Below are 5,762 nucleotides of genomic sequence, written 5' to 3'. Positions count from 1 at the left end.
TTCAGCCACTGAGTCTGAGAGAAGTCCGAAAATTCAGACGGCATTCAGTGCTGGTGATTCATCTGACAAAGCTGATCAGGGTTCAAACATTAGTAGCAGCGGGTTTTCATCATTTCCGAGTGTAAATCCTAAAGAGACAAACACAAGTTTTCAGTCTCAGAGTACAAAAACAGGAAATGGATATGTGATTTAATGCAATATAGCCCTCAACCTTCCAGAAGGTCAAAGCTTCTCTAAAGACACTACAAAAGATCATATGGCACTTCTAGGTTCTATTCTGTTATCCTATGAAGGTCTGGTTGCTGGTCGGATCGGAAATCCTATGCTCACCAAAGAGGATTACGATCAAATAGACGCTGAAGAGATGGAACTCATGGATATCAAATGGTGTCTTGCAAGTGTTCTTCGACGTGCTGAGAAGTTCAAAACCATCACCGGGAGAAATGACTTTCTTGATGCTCATGTTTCTACTTTAGGTTTTGATAAATCTAAAGTTACTTGTTTTCGGTGCAGGGAGAAAGGCCATTTCAAACGGGAATGCAAAGGAAGAGAAGCTAGTGGTGCACAGAATCCATTCGGGAAAGATGATTACTACCGCAAAGCTATCTATCAACAAGTTGGTCAATCTCAAGAACCACAGACAGCTCATGGGAGGAAGATTGAAGATCCCAAGAGAGCATGTTTGGTAGATTTCAGGTGGAGTGATTACATATCATCTGATGATAAAGTAGCAGCACGCATAATTGATCAAGATGATGAAAGACTTCCTGAAGGCTTCAGCTGGGATATGTTTGTGGATGAGAAGGGAGAGTTTAAAGCTTTCATTGCCAAGATTATGAGGGAGCCAGACATGTTTGCCACCTGGATGAAGTCTATCGGTGAAACTGTCAAATCGGTTGCTTCTGATGAAAGTTCTTATAGTTCTGATGAAAATACAGAAAGTGTTGATGAACTTTCAGAAAGATCTGGGGAGGTTTCAGAGAGTTCAGATGAGAGTATACAGAATGATGTTACTTCAGAAAAGGAAGCTGTATTTCATCAAACACCATCTGATTCTGGTGTATCAGATGCTGATTCTGAAAAATTTGTAGAGTTTAATCAATCACCGGTTGACAAAAGCAGTGATGATGAAGGAGAAAAATATATAAATGTTGCTGAAACTCATCTTTCTCCTAAAAGTTTTCATGTTTATTTTGCAGATCGCATGGAGAAACTAAAGGAGAAAAGAGCTGCTAGAGAACAACAGAAAGAATCTAAAGATGATGTTCAGAATGTTGAAAGTGTTGCTGAAAAATTAATCGAGGTTGAGAAGATTGTTGAAGTCGTCAAGCCTTGTAAGAAGTGTTTGGAAGCCTGCAAGGAATGTGCAACAAAAGACGACATTATAGCTGAGTACGAGAAGAAGAAGGAGCAGTTACTGTTCAACCTTAATTATGTGAAAGAATCGTACGATGTCTTGAACAAAACAGTAACTGGTCTTCAAACGACAAACTCAGAAAGAGAACAGGCACTGACAATGATGAATGCAACTTTGATGTCAAAACAAAAAGCGATCAACTTCTACATTGAAGAGACTGCCAAATGGAAGCAAGAGTTGGAAACTGAAAAGATCGAAAATGAGAGAATTAGGCGGTTATTGTTAAGCTATTCTACTTCTGATTATCTTATTGATCGTGTTTACCCAACTGTTGCAGGATTGGAAGCTTTTCAAGACGAGAAGCCAAGGAAGAAGAAAGACTGTGGTAAGAAACCGACTGTTAACTATAACAAGTGTCCGCCTCCAATTTGGGATGGGTATTCTCCTAGGAAACCAAACGAGGAGCAACTTGAGAAAGCAGTCAATATAAAGTTAAAAAACCGACACAACTGACGTTTTACCAGAAAACATCGATGTCACGTTTACCTCGTCCGATACCGATCATGAGTCTGAGTTAATTAAAAAGGTGGTCGATCAGGTGTTGGATACTGATGAGGAGTCCGAGTCGAAATCTGAGTCTGGAGGGTCAAAGTCGTCAGTCAACAGTCAAAAACCGTCGGTTAAACGGTCTTACAGTATAGAATTTTTGTTATCAAAAGCAAATTTGGATGATGAAACATTTGAAGTTGCATACACTTTAAATGATTCGGACAAATTATACTATGACAAAGAATTTCCAATAAGAAGTGTTCGTTTTGACATGATCAAAAAGGTTTTCAAAATGACAGAAATCAATATTTCTGAAATAAAAGATTTAAATCTTACTGAAAAACCTAAAAAGTACACTTCAAGAGTTCAACAACGTCTAAACAAGAAAAAGGTTTACAATTCTGGTTCTGGTTTTCAAAAGAAACCTAACCACAATCGTAGCTACAAAAAGAAAAGATTAGGCTTTGTTCCACCAGAAAACCATAAAAATGAGAAAAATTCTAAAACAAAAACAGAATTTGTGGCAGGTGGAAGTTCAGATGAGGAACATAAGAAACCATTCTGGAGACAGTCAAATCAAGAGTTTCTTGCTGAAAGAAAGAAGAATGGAACTGAAGTGTTTTATCAAAGAGAGACTCAAACCTGTTACAAGTGCAATGAAGCTGGTCACATTACATGGAACTGTTCGACAAATGTAAAAACAAAACAGGGAGTTTCTCAGAAATTAAAAGACAAAGTTGTTGATGTTGAACCACCAACCAATAGACTTAAAATTTTTGAAAGATCAAAATATGAGGTTGGTGAGTGTTCGAAAAAGAATTTTTATAAAAAGAAAGAGAATGAAAACCAAAGGTGGGTTGCTAAAAGGAATGATGTGAATGTCGGCGATGAATCTGGTTCCACAAAGCCAGAAGAGCCACAGGTTGAGGAGAAAATTTCAGTGAATGATGAAGAGTTTCCATCACTGAAGTTTGAGGAAGTTAAAAAGAAAGTTGGAAAAACTGAGATTTCAAATCAGTTTTACAATGAAAAAAAAGATTTTGATGTCGAGAAAACATTCAACGGGAATGTTAAGAAGATTTTTGGGAAAATGTTAAGTGGGAAAGCGAAAGGGGTTAAAGATTTTTATGCAACTAAAAAGGCAACATACAACCCCACTGCGCAAGATTTGAAATCCATCAAGTCTGAAAAGACTTGGATGGAAGTCTGTTTTCCATGATAATCTTAGGACTACGCCGGAGATCCCAAGTTTATATCGTGGATCAGGAATCGGCATCATTCTAGTGTTTGAAAAGCTTGTTTGAAAGATGTTGAATAGCGTTTGAATTTTACAGGTTGAAGGACTACGCCGGAGCTTCCAGGTTGGTAATTGAGAAGCAGGAATCGGCATCTTTCTGACTAATTTTACAAGTGGTAAAGAGGTTTCTGCAGATGTCTCATTCCTACAGGAAAACCTACAAGTGATATTCTTTGGTTTTACTTACAAGTGGTTTTTAATTGTTATACTTTGAAGAGATTATGTTTACAAGTGATGCAGAGGTTTCTGAACTGCAATTGGTAAATCAGGGACATTAAGTTGTACTTGATTTACTATTCATATGAGATTGATAAACAAGATGATGAACCATATCCCCATGCTTCATAAGTGGTAAACTTAAAAATGGTAAACACAAACTCATTTTCCGGAAAAATCATTTTGATTAAAACAAACTTAAGTGTTTTGAAATCTAAATGAGAAAATGGTTTGTTGAAAGGGGGAGTTCAGATTGTTTATGCCTAGTGAATGGAGATTTGATGTGATTCGATGTCAGTTGTCAAGTTTTTGTACAGTTTGTGTTGTCTTCTATGTTTTCAAAAGGGTCAAGAGTCTAGTAGTTTTCAAATTTCCTTTGAAATGTGTTTGCATTTTAGGGGGAGTAGAAAATTTTAGAAAATCCAAAAACATTAGAAAATTTGAAAAAGCCAAAAACATGATAAAATTCAAAAATGAGTTTCGTTGTGAAAAGAGGAAATGATAGCACGTCAGTAGGCTGTCACAACATGCTAAAGAATTGGAAAGATAATATGTGATAAACAGTCTTACTGTGGATATGTCAGTAGGTTTTTACACATTTAGTAAGTTGTGACGAGATATAAACTAAATTTCAAACTTGCTTTTTCTGTGGGTTAACACAAACTTGGATATATAGGTAACCCCTGAAATCTTGTTTGAAAGGTCCCTTATTCTGAGATACTAGGTCTTTATACTCAGTGATATCTGGGGTATTATCCCGGGACTTCTGCTGTATGGAAGTACTGACCTAGTCCCCGGATAGTGCTTTCCGCAAAAGCTTGAAACATAGCTTCACCCTCAGCATGCTGATGAAACAACAAAATTGATAGTCGCTGCTGTTGAAATTAAAAGATCCTCTAAAGGGGACACACCAAAAGTCGAAGCCGTCATCTCTCTGCGTATACGGAAGTATCGACCTGAGCTCTCACGACCCTCGCATCTAACCCCTATACAGATATTAGCTGTGGTATATTCACCTGTAAGACTGAATATTGGATCTGGATACGGGAGTATATTCAAGTAGTGGGACACACGGATTAGTTTAAGTTCTTAAAACATTAATATCGTATCTCGGATCAGTTGAACTTTGTGTGAAAATTTCAGTGGACCGATATACTTATAATCTAGGTAAATTGTTTAGAACTTAAAATGAAATGAAGCTTAACGGTGTTAGTGGCATGTCTCATAAACTGATATGATCCTCTTACACGAACTCACAAAAATATGTTTGTAAATATTTCATAGTCTGCATTTCATTTCTTTACATTGAAAAATCGAAAAAGATTTTGTGTGTGTTTTAGCATAAATTTTGAAAAATTCAAAAAGATTTTCGACAAACTGATGTTGGAAAGCTGATTATCAAAATTCCGAGTGCTAAACATGATGACATTGTTGTGAGGGGGAGTGTATGTTTGGAATTAAATGTTTTCCTAATCTAACCCTTAAGTAGTTCATCTGATTCGAAAATCATTGTGTTTTTGAGAAGTGAGTTTGAGTTAGTGCATGTGTTTATGTTTGAGATATATGTGAAAAATTTATTTTGAGGTAGAGTGTTTGCAGGATTAGATGAAAAGTTGTGACATGTGAAGGCCAGACAACGATCCTGAAGATGTGGCTGAAGAACAAAGAAATACCAGCAAATCGAGAGGGGGAGTCTGAAGACAGAGAGAGAGAGAGAAGCTCAGAGGACTGATAAAGACTGAAGTTGTTAAGACTCGACACTTAAGACTCGTCAACATCTGATGGGGAGTGTGTTGGTGCAGTCATCTGTCGTCTTCGTCTTATGTCGAGTCTCGGGCTCGTTATACATCTGATCAAGCAAGAAATCAAGAAAATGATAGCTGGCCGTTTGAAGTCAAAGCTGACCGTTTGAAGAGGAGATGTCCGTTTGAGAAGCATATCGTTTGAATATTAGTCGACCGTTTGAGCATGTTCAAACGGTCAGGTCATGTCTATATATAGCTTTCAAACGAGTTCATTTGTAACGGTTGGGAAAACTAATACCGAGGTGCTGCCGGTAGTTTCTTGTACTGTAATCACTGTTATATCAATAGAAAAGAGGTTTAAAGTGTATTCAAGCTGTTTTCTAGTGCGTTTCTTAGTTTCCGCCTCTGAAACGTACAAGAGCTCTTCCGAACGACTCATTCAGGAAACCGATCCTACATGTTTAAATGTGCAGGATAACCAGTTTATAAGCAGACGCCTACTTAGATGCAGTGATCATTCGTGCAAAGTGTGAAGGAATGAAAGAGCTTGTATTTCACACAAACAAATTGATAGTGTCACGTTCACATTCATAAAAAA

Source organism: Helianthus annuus, chromosome 5, assembly GCF_002127325.2.
Source record: "Helianthus annuus cultivar XRQ/B chromosome 5, HanXRQr2.0-SUNRISE, whole genome shotgun sequence".
Taxonomy (NCBI): domain Eukaryota; kingdom Viridiplantae; phylum Streptophyta; class Magnoliopsida; order Asterales; family Asteraceae; genus Helianthus; species Helianthus annuus.
The sequence above is the reverse complement of the archived record's forward strand: the minus strand, read 5'-3'. Positions refer to the sequence as shown.